The sequence below is a fragment of the Malus domestica genome, chromosome 10 (genome assembly GCF_042453785.1).
Source record: "Malus domestica chromosome 10, GDT2T_hap1".
Taxonomy (NCBI): Eukaryota; Viridiplantae; Streptophyta; class Magnoliopsida; order Rosales; family Rosaceae; genus Malus; species Malus domestica.
The window spans coordinates 29,204,821-29,219,671 of record NC_091670.1 but is presented as its reverse complement, the minus strand read 5'-3'; the positions used below and the strand labels follow the sequence as shown (position 1 = coordinate 29,219,671).

Below are 14,851 nucleotides of genomic sequence, written 5' to 3'. Positions count from 1 at the left end.
GTTGAAATATCTCACATCGACCGTATAGTTTAAATATCTCAACCCCATTCCAACTTATACCGAGTCAATGCGTGGATCACACGTGAAGGGGTGTGTCGAAATATCCAACATCGATCATATCTCTGACAAAAGAAGAGTTTAAATATCCGAACCACATTCCAACTAATACCAAAGCCTTTTGTGATAAAACCTCACACATGTTGTACTGTACAGGTGGTAATTAACAAGTTTGGGACAATATCATAATTGTTGGAAGTAGGCATATGACCCCGTTTCTCTTATAATTCTATGCGTACGCAACGGTTTATTTGTTTAGACCGCATTCGGAAGATGACTTTCTACGTTTCTCAAATTAATATGTAACTCAGCATACAGGTTTGTCTCACTTTCTAGTTTTTTGCCTAACCTTGTGGTGCTACTCAGCTTGTTTTACGGGTTTAGACCTTTTAGGTTTGGCTTTAGAGCAGTTAAGTCTCATGTCCCCCCTCTTTTCCTTGCATCTCTTTTTGTTTTCGTTTCTAGAGGAGTAAGGTTTATGTCTCCCTTCTTTTTTATGTTCTTTTTTCTCTTTTTTTTTTCTTATATTATGAGGTGTTTGGTTTATGTCCCCGTGACTAAGTGTAACAGCTTTTTTCGTTATCAATAAAATTTCCCGAGGTTTTCTTTAAAAAAAAAATTATAAACACGAAAAGAGTACATTCATAAGGTTCATAAAGCATAATTGGTGCAAATTCGATACACTTGACACAAAAATAAATTCATCTCACTGCACGCGCACCGAGTTGAGTCACTGGCGCCGCAGTGGATGGCTGCGAAGCACAATACCTCCGGCGGAAAAGCGTGTGCTCCACGCGCCGGCCATGACGCGCACCCATATAGCCCAAGGAGCTGGGTTTAGGTCCGGTCTGATTCGGAATTGGGCTCGGGTCTCGGCTATTGGATTCAGTTTAAGCTAATGGGTTGGATATGGGTTAGGTTTAGTAGGTTGGGCCCTGGGCTAAAAGGGTTGGGCCTGGTTCATTGGGTTTGGATTAGGCCTAGCTCTGGTTTGGGCTTGGGCTACGCAGGCCCAAGGTTTTAGGCTGGGTTTAGAGTTGGGTCGTGGGTCGTGGGTCACGGATTAGGTTGACCCAACTTCAGGCTGTGGGTTCAGCCGAAATCTTGGCAACTCTTCCCGAGCTCCGATCGAGCTCAAATCAACACCATTTGCAATGATTCAAAAGCCAAAATGAAGCTAAGAAAGTAAGGATTCGAGTTGTACCAAGATGGGGTTATGTCGAGGTCGAGATTAGCCGGAAAATGGCCTGCAACCCACGATTCTTCGTTGGAAACTAGAAAATGCTTCCTTAAGGTGTTTTCGTGTTTAAACCTTCACCAAAATCATTTTTCATTCAACAACTAGGAATTCTAGACTACTAGGGAAGAAGATCGAAGTGTGGTTCAACTTACCTTCGTCAAAGACGACTATAACTCGTTGGGAGACTACCAAGATTGCTACAGTGTCGGGAAGGAGAGAGATATGGGTGCTTAGTAGAGGGTGAAGATCGTCGTCACTGCCGACAAGTGGTGATGATGATGTGATTGTTGTTGTAGCTATGTAGGTGAGTATGTGTGTCCGTGTTCGCCGGAGAAGAAAGAAGGGAGTAGAGCCGAGAGAAAAAGAGGGTTCTAAAATGAGAGAGATCATGGGAGGGGAAAGAAAAAGGCACCAGACATGGGCGCCACGTGTCAGCCATGTAAAGGCCTAAAATGGGAAAATATCTCCACTAGCAAAATTACTAAATTGCTCCTATCGTTCAAAAATCGTAGAATTTTCGTTTTAGCTTCGAATCCGATTTTGATCATGCCTACACGTTCGTATCGACGAGAACTACGGAAATAAAATAACGAAAATTTCTATTACATCAACAGAGGAAAGTCAACAAAGGTCAACCATTTCGTCATTAGGAGTATTTTTGTAATTTTAACTAATTAAAAGGAAATTTTCGAAATGGGTCGTTACATAGGGATTGTAGCTGCACAAATTTTGGGTTTTTTTTTTTTATAGTTTGAGTATGTTTTCTTTTTTGTGTTTGAATACAAGTAGGTTGAAGAGCTGCATAAAGGACAGCCACATGGGCAAAGCCATACAAAGCAAAGTTTCCAACACCGCGATGTCAACCATTTTTCATTTGTGAGTATTTAATTCCTTTTTCCATTTCCATGCCATTTGATTGGTTTTACAATTTGGTCACTTTTTTAAGATGCATTGTGTTCCATTTTTTTTGGGAATTGTCAAGATTTTAGTAATCAACTTGTTCCATTAAGTGACACCCATATAACAAAAGCTACTGTGTTCATATGTTTTCCAAAATATCTCAAATCTCATAATCTGTGGGTCATTTGTGTGCAGGGTGTTCATTACGAGGACAAGGAATTGAGAGAAGCACAAGCTCATCCTGGCTATCACTGACACATCTCAGATGCCTAGAGTTGAAGGAGTTGATGTCTTTATCTGATATAAATAATGTCTTTGTATATGCTGATGACTATGGTTTAATACGGACATAGATTGTTTCTCAAATTGGTATGAAAAGGTAAAACAGTATGTGAGATTCGTCTTAGTTTCATTTATAATTTTGGGCTGGAATCTATAAATTTGTAACGAGTAAGAGATTTTTGTTTTGTATTTTTATATTTTGATAGCCTCTTTCAAATCCTCTCTATAAGTCAAACAGAGTTTACTACCTTATGTATTCTCAAGGAAAGTTTTTGTTTTCATGTACATCTGAAAAGTGTCTTTCTCCTTTATTTAGTTTTACTTAATTAGGGCATTGTCATTTGTGTATCTGGTTAGAGTATATGTGTATTGATGCAAAGTTACATTGAGACACCTACAGAGGAATACATGAGAAAATCAACATATGAAACCAGTTTGGCTCCTTAGTAGTACATGAAAAAATTTTGTCGTTTGATGAACAAAAACCAAAGTAGCAATAGCAATCTCCAAAATTATCACCAAAGTAGCACTTGACTTGTGATATCCCTTCAGTCACACTTGTTTAATACAGTACAAGTTCAACAAAATGATTACAACATCTTCTCCAATTCAACAGAAATTGACTCCATCGTCTTTATCTTCTCATTTTCCAAGCCCCTTGTTTGCACCGTTACTTTGTGAAAGGTCATGATGGTGCATCACAACTTCCTATAAATTACCAAACTAATTATATTATATAAAATCCTTCCTAAAAATCTCGTTATCTGAGAGTTTGTAAATGGACCAAAAAATGGTACTTGAGTTCCATTCTCAATACATGATCCCTATAATAGTGAAATATATAAACATGTCATAATAGGAAAATTTTACATATATAAACAAAAATCATTTGTATGATATATAATAGTAATTAAATTAGTTATGCTTCTACCCTTTGCATCTCTTGTCCATCGCTTTAAAATGTAATCATGAGGGATTCTTTTAGCATTCTTCTTGTCTAACACTTTTAATGCATGACAACATAAAATCCTTACAAAACTGAACTTCATGCAACTACATGTGATTCCTTCTATTAAAGTTTCAAATTTGACAAAATGCTCTTAAGGTTTGCCATTATAAGTTACCTTGTACTCATATGTCATCCCAAACTTGCCAACTTTGTATATATTGCAATTCAGGATACACATGTACTCCTTTTGGAATAGTCTATAAACTTCCGAGGCATAAATCTTTGTTGCATGTCGCAACATCTCAACATTAGTTAATAACATGGGTGTAGTTTGCATCATCTTGAAATCGGCAATTAATTCCTAATATCGTTGATCTTCTAAAAGCCTCTCACAATGCTCAAAGAAATGCAAAAGACTGTGACTTGGTTTTAAGTACTTCTTTAACACGTTATTCATACTTTCACTATGTTGGGTACTCATCATGTCGACAGTGAAAGTGTGTCTCCCATATACTAATGCCTATTCACTAGTACAAAAAACAATTTGCGTGACACAAGTACCTTTGTCGCGCTAAGTCAAAAAATGTTGCCTGAAAATTAGCCCAACGAAACCTTCATCGCACGCCAACCGTCGCGCCAAGGCAGTGAAAGCAGGGTTTGCGCAACGAAGAAGTAACCTACATTGCGCAAAGTAGTTTTGCGCGACGTAGGTTACTTCTTCATCGTGCAAACCCTTGTTTTTTTTTTTGGGCAAAAATATTTTTCATTTAATTTTTAATAAATATTGTAATTAAATTCTAAATAATAATTAATAAACCAAGAAAAAGTATTTAATTATAAAATATATGAAAATGTACATACAAGATGTTCGAACAAAAAAGAAAAAACTACAACAAGTAGTCTTCTAAAGTAAACAACAAAACAATGAGATATACAAAGAAATACCAAACTATCCAGAGACCTTCAACAAATAAGGACATTGTCACTTAAAGACTTCACATTTCTTTGAACACCTCCAAACAAAGGACCTTAAGAGCGAACTAATGCCCCTAATGCTTGAGCCTCAACAATTGTTGCCTCTCTCTATCTGCATGGACATGAGCATATGGATCAAGAAAAAAAATTTGTACTTGTATAGGTAGAACTCTTGAAAAATTATATTAAGGGGGTCCTTTGAGAAAAGATAAACACATGATTGATTATGAACCTACTAAACAGCTATGGATTCAATTCTACCAATCCCGAATACCAGAGAACATATATTACTACAAGTTCCTCGGTATGTATGGACTGCACGAAAATAAATGCAAGGCTTGAAATTTCATATTGAGACATTAAACAATAGTATTGTAAGCAATAAGAAAGAAAAACAAGCACATCCAAGCAATTTTCATGCTTAATAAGTAAATCATATAATTACCATACTGCAGGGATGGAGTTCTGTTGGTGATACGCTACTATCAGCAGTTATACCTTACGACGAGAGTGGCTGGTATGACAGACAAATGTAGGTAAAGCCACCTGAGGTTAGCACCCTTCACCTTATCCTTTCTCAGTTAATAAGGATCAAGGATGAAATCCCTCTGGAAATGTCAACCTTCCAAGTTTAATCCACATATCTTATTCAAGTATTCAACTAAAGGAGGCTACTTAGAATAATCAAGATATGATGAAATTCAAAGAAATTAACTGATCACATAAGCCTTAACGTTCAAAGATATTAACTGATCACATAAGTCTTAACGTTCAATGATATTAACTGATCACATAAGCCTTAACGTTGATGCATATATTGCCTCTAAATCAAAACCTCGAAATTTTGATTATGCTATGGAAACTGTATCCTGTGGCTTATCACTAGAGCTTAATACTCAAACAAAGTTTCTGAGAGTCGGACTATGTCCCTTTGTGTGGTGTATATGTGCATATGTATGTCAAATATTAACTAAGAAGGGTCATTGGAGACAGTGCAAATTTGAAGATATATAAAATTGGTCATTAAGCAACTTAAACAATTTATATAAAGGGTCTATGTACTACATAGTATGAATGAAAAGAGAAGAATCAATCAAAGGTTAAAACACATCCATTTGCCCATTGTAACCCATAAATTAGGTAGAAAGTATCAACGGAGTATCAGTAAATTTAATCATTTGATTACTGAGAAAAATAAACATCACGCAACAAGAAAGCACCTTGTAAGGATATGCTGAACTTTGTAAACTGGGTTATTTGCTTCTCTATAAATTTGGTATGAATTGAGTGGTCTTTAAGTTGCATTTGGTTACTCCACGAAATCTTTCTCTCTAAATTCGTTTTTTTCTTCTAGAACACAAAACATTCCTTTGTTAATCTCTCTACGAATTTGGTTTCAATTTTTAGGTGTGAGAGAAGCTAAGCTAGCGGCTTATGACGATATGTATAAGCGACTAGATACCAAAGAAGGAGAGTTGGATATCTATAAACTAGCTAGAGCAAGGGAAAAGAAGACAAGGGACCTAAACCAAGTGAGGTGCATCAAGGATGAGGATGGAAAGGTTCTTGCTACAGAGAACGCGGTTAAAGACAGATGGAAAGGTTATTTTCATAATCTTTTCAATGAAGGACATGAAAGGAGTGCTTCTTTAGGGGAGTTGAGTAACTCAGAAGAGTGTAGAAACTACTCTTTTTATCGTAGAATCCGGAAGGAAGAAGTGGTTGTAGCTTTGAAGAAGATGAAGCATAGAAAAGCAGTAGGCCCAGACGATATACCAATCGAAGTGTGGAAAGTTTTGGGAGAGACAGGTATAACATGGCTCACTGACCTTTTCAATAGGATTTTGAAAACGAAGAAGATGCCAAATGAGTGGCGAACGAGCACTTTGGTGCCTATCTACAAGAATAAGGGCGATGTACAAAATTGCATGAACTATAGGGGTATTAAGCTAATGAGTCATACAATGAAGCTCTGGGAGAGAGTCATTGAGCATAGATTGAGGCAAGAGACACGGGTTTCGGACAACCAATTCGGGTTCATGCCAGGGCGCTCAACCATGGAGGCAATCTATCTCTTACGAAGATTGATGGAAAGATATAGAGATGGGAAAAAGGATTTACACATGGTCTTTATAGATTTGGAAAAAGCGTATAATAGAGTCCCAAGAGACATTCTTTGGAAGATTTTAGAGAAGAAAGGAGTACGAGTAGCATATATCCAAGCTATACAGGATATGTATGAAGGAGCAAAGACTGCCGTAAGAACTCATGAAGGACAAACCGAAAGCTTTCCCATAACTGTAGGATTACATCAAGGCTCATCCTTAAGTCCTTACCTTTTTGCGTTGGTAATGGATGAGTTAACAGGACATATTCAAGATGATATTCCTTGGTGTATGCTTTTCGCAGACGATATAGTGTTGATAGATGAAACTCAGGAAGGGGTAAATGCAAAGCTTAACCTTTGGAGATAAGTGTTGGAATCTAAAGGTCTTCACCTAAGCCGATCAAAGACAGAATATATGGAGTGCAAGTTCAGTGCAAATGGAGGCCAAAACGAGTTAGGGGTGAGGATCGGAGATCAAGAAATACCAAAGAGCGACCGTTTTCGTTACCTAGGATCTATCTTGCAAAAGAACGGAGAATTAGATGGAGATCTCAACCATAGAATAAAAGCTGGATGGATGAAGTGGAAGAGTGCATCCGGCGTGTTGTGTGACCGCCGTATGCCACTGAAGCTCAAGGGAAAATTTTATAGGACAGCAATAAGGCCGGCGATGCTGTATGGCACAGAATGTTGGGCGGTGAAGCATCAACACGTCACAAAATGGGTGTAGCGGAGATGAGGATGCTTCGTTGGATGTGTGGGCACACGAGAAAGGATAAGATTATGAATGAGGATATCCGGGGTAAAGTAGGAGTAGCTGAAATTGAAGGAAAGATGAGAGAAAATCGGTTACGGTGGTTTGGACATGTGCAAAGAAGGCCTACTGACGCTCCGATTAGAAGATGCGACTATGGGACAGAGGTTCAGGGCCGAAGGGGTAGAGGAAGACCTAGGAAAACTTTGGAAGAGACCCTAAGAAAAGACTTAGAGTACTTGGATCTAACGGAGGACATGACACATGACAGAACACAATGGCGTTCTAAGATTCATATAGCCGATCCCACTCAGTGACTTGGATTTTCCAAGTCTCCAACCGAGAAGTTTTCCTCACTCGGGAAATTAAGGGAACACTACCTCAACCTACATGCTCCACTCACAAAGCTTCAACATACAAGCTTCAACAAAAAAAAATTCAAAGAACTTAGCGAAGAAGGCTTTGGTGTATTTAACACAATACGTTGAAACGAAGGAAAGCTTATTTATTGATATCCCCGATAAGTTACAAATATGTACATATACTTGAGTCAAAATAAACAAACAAGAGGGAGCCTTCACAAAGGTTGCTTAGGAGAAGTCTCAGCAGTCGGTAGAGCCCCAGAAAGAGAAGGCACCGGAGGGGGATCATTCGGAGCCTCAGTACTGGACAGAACCCTAGAAGGATGAGGCATCAGAGGTTGATCATTTGGAGCTTCATTACGCCGTACAACCCCAGAAGACGAAGGCAATAAATGCCTTTGGAACAAACCCACAAATCTCTGATGATCAAGTAAAACCTGACCATCAGATTCCTTCATCTGGTCAAGCTTCATCTTCATGTTTGTAGCATAGTCATGTGCGAGCCGGTGCAACTGTTTATTCTCATGCTTGAGCCCTCTAATCTCCTGTTTGAGACTCATCACTTCAGCCGCCAATGATTCAACTTGGCGGGTTCGAGCAAATAAGCGTTAGGCCATATTAGACACAGAACCTGCACACTGAACACTGAGAGCCAGAGAATCCTTAACAGTCAACTCATCAGACCGTTTGGAAAGTAGTCTGTTATCTTTGGGAGTGAGAAGGTTCCTGGCCACTACCGCAGCGGTCATATCACTCTTCATCACGGAATCCCCAACGGTAAGAGGACCAGTAGGGGAGACGAAGGATGGGCGTCATATGTTGTCTGGAGAAGGCGGGGCTGCCTCTTCAACAAGGTTCAAGTCAAAACGATGGTCGGAGGGGCCAGACATTTTCAAAGGTGTTGAAGAGAGAAGAGGTCGGACAAATCAAGATCTTAGAAGTGCAAGAATGGAGCTTCTACTGGTGGATATTCAAGTGTGCTTTGGAACTTAATGTCAGCCCCTATAAAAATCTGCACTCGACGAAGCTTCAGAAATCGAAGAGGCGTCTGCTCAGACATCGAAGAGGCGTTTGCTTTCTCAAAAGCTGGGCTGCTCAGAGACCACGAGGGTCGATCTCAGAAATCGAAGAGGCGTTTGCTTTCTCAAAAGCTAGGCTGCTCAAAGACCACGAAGGTCGATCTCAGAAATCGAAGAGGCTTGCTTTCTCAAAAGCTAGGCTGCTCAGAGACCACGAGGGCCGATCTCAGAAATCGAAGAGGCACCTACTTTTCCAGCCTTGTCAGCACCTGTCACACGCACACTCAGCTTTGCGGAAATTATTGGCATTCTGTCGAAGATTTCTGGCGAAGTAGAAAGCACATGAATCGTACTGTTCAATCACCCACTTCCCACACGCAACAGTAGCTCATGGGTACCACAGATAACTTTGCCAAAGTTCTCTGACAAAGTTGAGACACGTGAAGCTTGCAGCTTCCACTACATCACTCTGACCAAGAAGGGTAAAAGAATAGCAAAGAAACAACACTAACAAAGTTTAGACACATAAATTTTGAAGGTCTAGCTACCATATTATTACCCACAAGGGTAAAGGAACAGTACCACTGCTGGATAATTGGAAAGTCCCGGTGTGTCAACCTCTGTGCTTCGTGGCAAGGGAGACTAGCAAACATGCCCAACCTTTACTCATAGTCGAGAAAACACTCCCAACAAGATTGCTTGCTCCAAAATCGAAGAGGCACCGCCCTCCGAATCTCGAGAGCCAGACTCCCAACATGATTACTTTCTCAAAAATCGAAGAGAGGGTAAAGGAACAGTACCACTGCTGGATAATTGGAAGGTCCCTGTGTGTCAACCTCTGTGATTCGTGGCAAGGTAGACTAGCAAACATGCCCAACCTTTACTCACATTCGAGAAAACACTCCCAACAAGATTGCTTGCTCCAAAATCGAAGAGGCACCGCCCTCCGAATCTCGAGAGCCAGACTCCCAACATGATTACTTTCTCAAAAATCGAAGAGAGGGTAAAGGAACAGTACCACTGCTGGATAATTGGAAAGTCCCTGTGTGTCAACCTCTGTGCTTCGTGGCAAGGTAGACTAGCAAACATGCCCAACCTTTACTCACATTCGAGAAAACACTCCCAACAAGATTGCTTGCTCCAAAATAGAAGAGGCACCGCCCTCCGAATCTCGAGAGCCAGACTCCCAACATGATTACTTTCTCAAAAATCGAAGAGACACCGCTCTCCGAATCTCGAGAGCCAGACCCCCAGCAGGATTGCTTTCTCAAAAATCGAAGAGGCATCGTTCTCCGAATCTCGAGAGCCAGATCCCCGACAGGATTGCTTGTTCGAAAACCGAAGAGGCACCATTTTCCCAACTTCAAGAGTTGGATCTCCTTGGATAAAGCTTGTCTGTAATCTTCACACGCAACATCAGCTTTCCAGATACCACAGACCACTTTTTCAAAGTGCTCTGACAGAGTTAAAACATGTGAAGCTGGCAGCTCCCACTACCGTGCTATGACCAAGCAGGGTAAAGGAATAGCATTATTACTTGATGTTAGGGAGACTCCTATATATGTCGACCTCCATCCCCAACGGACAGGCAGACCTGCAAAAATGCTTAACCCTTCCTCTTATCTGAGAGGGCACTCCCAACGAAGCCTTTTGAAATATTCAGCTTTCTTTCCCCCCGATAACACCTCTGTAAACAAGCTATACTAGAGCAAGAATATCTCATATCATCAGGGTTAAAAGCAAGAGTATCCCATATCATGCTTTTTCCCTGTCTTTTCCTTTGGCCTTGTTCTTACCTGCAAGACAAGGAGAAAGAGAGCAATCAGTCAACACTTGGAATCAAGCTTCCAGCCAGGAACTGACTGCCTGGAACCCCTTACCTGATTACTTACCTGGCATTGCTCTCGAGTACTCATCTTCAACATCTTATGCTTCCAGGGAAGATACCGCATCTGCCTGAGGAACAGATAGGGCAAGTGAGAAGGATACAAGGAAGCATGTGGAGACAAGCGTAACAGCACACGTGCCGATACATCCACTACTCTGTCAAAAGAAAAAGTATCCCATATCAGCAGGGTCGAACGTACTCTAGATTTGATGGACTTGTTTTGACCCTCAAATTCTTCAGTCGGCCTTATACTCTGGAGGAAACCAGAAAACCCTCCAGCCCAGTTCAAGAATAAGCATGTGGAAAGTTACTTCTTCAAAAGCAAAAGTATCCCATATCATCTCTTCTCATTTTTCTTCTCTTTATCCTTCATGCTGCCTGCAAGATAGGGAAAATGTGAACAATCAGCCGGAGCTCTGATTGCTTACCTTGTCTGTCACTTCTTTCAGCAGATCCCCTAGCTCGGCGACTTGGGGGACTCCTACTACATGGTTTGTATCGCGCTTGACCAAGCCTGAAACTACAAGTAAGCTTCAAGTGAAATTGATATATTACCTTGTGCATCTCCACCAGTTACAGATACCACCCCTGGATGGAGGAAGAGTACTTCCAGAGAAGATGCCACATCTACCTATGAGACAGATAAGGCAAGTCAAGATGATACCACACTCCGGTACTTAGAAGTTTCGTGGTTACGAGATCATTCTCCCACAATATTTCCTAATGTCATTTGTACTAAATCATTCACTTGTACTCACTAAAGGAGAGCTTGAACCTATGTACTTGTGTAAACCCTTCACAATTAATGAGAACTCCTCTATTCCGTGGCAATCTGGGTGAACCACATACATCTTGTGTTTGTTTTCCTATCTCTATCCATTTATATACTTATCCACACTAATGACCGGAGCAATCTAGCGAAGATCACAAAAAGTGACCGTTTTCGCTACCTAGGATCTATCTTGCAAAAGAACGGAGACTTAGATGGAGATCTCAACCATAGAATACAAGTTGGATGGATGAAGTGTAAGAGTGCATCCGGCGTGTTGTATGACCGTCGTAGGCCACTGAAGCTCAAGGGAAAATTTTATAGGACGGCGGTAATAAGGCCAGCGATGTTGTATGGCACAGAATGTTGGGCGATGAAGCATCAACACGTACACAAAATGGGTGTAGCGGAGATGAGGATACTTCGTGGGATGTATGGGCACACGAGAAAGGATAAGATTGGGAATGAGGATATTCGAGGTAAAGTAGGAGTAGCCAAAATTGAAGGAAACATGAGAGAAAATCGGTTCCGGTGGTTTGGACATGTGCAAAGAAGGCCTACTGACGCTCCGGTTCGAAAATGTGACTACGGGACAGAGGTTCAGGGCCGAAGGGGTAGAGGAAGACCTAGGAAAACTTTGGAAGAGACCCTAGGAAAAGACTTGAGTACTTGGATCTAACGGAGGACATGACACAAAACCGAGCGCAATGGCGTTCTAGGATTCATATAGCCGACCCCACTTAGTGGGAAAAGGCTTTGTTGTTGTTGTTGTTGTTGTATGGATTTTGATGGTTTGCCAGACAGTGACGAAATGCACTCAAGTGATGATTTGAATGAAGCAAAAAAAGAGAAAGGAAAGAGAAAGGAAAGAGATCCAACAATGTTGATTGATGGTATCTGAAATTTTTTAACTATGGGTGACTCTTTACTTTATTTTTCTGTATCTCAAATTAGCAGATGCTTCACTTAGGTCTGCTGATATCATTTATTCAATGGTTGTTGGCAACGAGGTGAAATGAGTGCGGTAGCGACATAGTGGATGAATTATGACAGAATATTGTGGAAGTACTTACATAACTCTTTGAGACATTTAGTCAAACACTTGGTGGTCATACTATACTTACCCCAAATTACTTACAGCAAATTCGATAACCACTTCATAACATGCTAATGTTAAATTTGTTATGTAACCATCAAAGTCATAGCATTCGGGAAGTGGGCTATAAATATTTTGACTACTATAATGAATTTTTAGTATAAAGAAGTATAATAAAGTGTGTATTGCGACTTTTGAGCTGAAAACTACCATTGATGCATAACAGAAGGCGCACAAGAAGAAGCGTAGGAGAAGAACTTGCAAGAAGGAAGCAACATATTGATAAAAATCATGAAACAAAAAAGAATGAATGTCACTTGATAATTCAAACTAGAATGCCCAATACAAATCCATCCAAACGTACTCAAAACAAGAGAATGCCCCATTCAAACTAGAGAAAACAAATTCAACCTGGAAACCATAATTAGCACCAAACCCAGATAAATTCACACAAATCATACAAAACCCATCTCACATAGATCTCAAATCATCAATTAATTTAAATTATGCAAATGAAAATAAAAGATCTACCTAAAACTTGACCGTGGCTGGTGGCGGCTGACGACAACGTGGAGTCGTTAGGGGCGACGGTGCATGTTTTTAAAATGGATGGACGGCGGTGGCACAAGAGACACTCTTGCAGCCCTTGCTGTTGATTTTCGCCCTCTGCAATGGTAGAACAAAGGTTCTGCAACCTACAAGTGACTTGGGTGCGCAGTCGACGGAATGGAGGACGAGTTGCGAGGAACTCGACGGATTTGCAATTAGAGATGGTTTTGTTTTTTATTCCAAAAAGGTGGAATTGGGCTCGAGTATGCAGAGGCTGGGAATGAGAGGAGAGGGTCCAGACACAGACAGACAGAAGGATTAGGGATGAGGGATCGATGGTTAGGGTTTCAAAAGGAGTCACTGAACGAGATGAGCGAGAAGAAAGAGAGAGACCGAGAGAGAGGGAAAAGAGACCGGTTGTTTTTTTCAATTGCACTCCCATTTTGTCCAAATTTGGGAAAATTAAAAAAAAAGGCCTAATTTTTACAAAATTACTGTAAAATTTTTAACACATTGCGCGACGTATGTATACATTACGATGTCGCGCAAAGTGGTTTTGCACAACGAATCCATCATGGCGTCACACAAGTTATAATTTTTTTGAAAAAAAATATTATAAAATTTACTGAAAATGTGACTTTACTCCCTTCAAATTCAATTTTTTTACATAAAACCCACAATAATATATTTTTTCTAACAAAAACCTGATCCGAACTACAATAATAAATTTAAAGGTACTTAATAAATATACATACCATTCATTTTCTTAAGTGTTATGCGTACAAAATAAATAAATTTAAAGCTACTTAATAAACATACCATTCAACTTGATGGGATACACATTCTACGAAACTAGTTTCAACAATCCAACCATCAAACATGTTTGTATATACTTCGAGATTGCATACACCAAAATTCGTAAAAAACAAACATTCAGATATCAAGTAACGGGACAAAAAATTTCGATGGTTATAAATGAAAAATCACGATTTAACTATTATTTTAACTCTAATTTTGCTGATTTTTTACAACTACACTCCGTGACCCTATATGAATACAATGAAAGAACTCAATCTTCAATTTAAAATATTCACACTAGTGGATACCACAAAATCTTATGTTATACTTAATGAAAGTATAAATAAACTATAAGTGTTAGTGAATCTATTGTTTTGATGGGATACGCATTCTACGAAACTAACTTCAATGATCCAACCGTCAAACTTGTTTGTATATGGTTCGAGATCGCATATGCCAAAAATTGCAAAAAACAAACATTCAAAGATCAAGTAACGGGACAAAACTTTTCGACAGTTATATACAAAAAATCACAATTTAATGGTTATTTTAACTCTGATTTTTATGATTTTTTACAGCTACACTCTTTGACCCTATATGAATACAATGAAAGAACTCAATCTTCAATTTAAAATATTTACACTAGTGGATACCACAAAATCTTACGTTATACTTAATGAAAATATAAATAAACTCTAAGTGTTAGTGAATCTATCGTTTTGATGGCATACGCATTCTACGAAATTAGTTTCAATGATCCAACCATCAAACTTGTTTGTATATGTTTCGAGATCACATACGCCAAAAATCGCAAAAAACAAACATTCAGAGATCAAGTAATGGGACAAAACTTTTGACGGTTATAAACAAAAAATCACAATTTAACGGTTATTTAAACCCCGATTTTAATGATTTTTTTTACAACTACACTCCTTGACCCTATATGAATACAATGAACGAACTCAATCTTCAATTTAAAATATTCACACTAGTGGATACCACAAAATCTTATGTTATACTTAATGAAAGTATAAATAAACTCTTAAGTGTTAGTGAATCTATTGTTTTGATGGGATACGCATTCTACGAAACTAATTTCAACGATC

At 39.4% G+C, this 14,851-nt stretch overlaps 1 long non-coding RNA gene across 1 annotated transcript; it reads right to left on the bottom strand.

The window, feature by feature from the left end:
* Positions 1–4,236: 4,236 nt before the first annotated feature.
* Positions 4,237–13,388, bottom strand: LOC139188330 (uncharacterized). Its single transcript, XR_011571699.1, has 2 exons — positions 12,930–13,388; positions 4,237–4,515 (listed from the first exon to the last, which is right to left on the bottom strand). It is a non-coding gene; the product is annotated as an uncharacterized lncRNA (long non-coding RNA).
* Between the last annotated feature and the right edge of the window lie 1,463 nt (positions 13,389–14,851).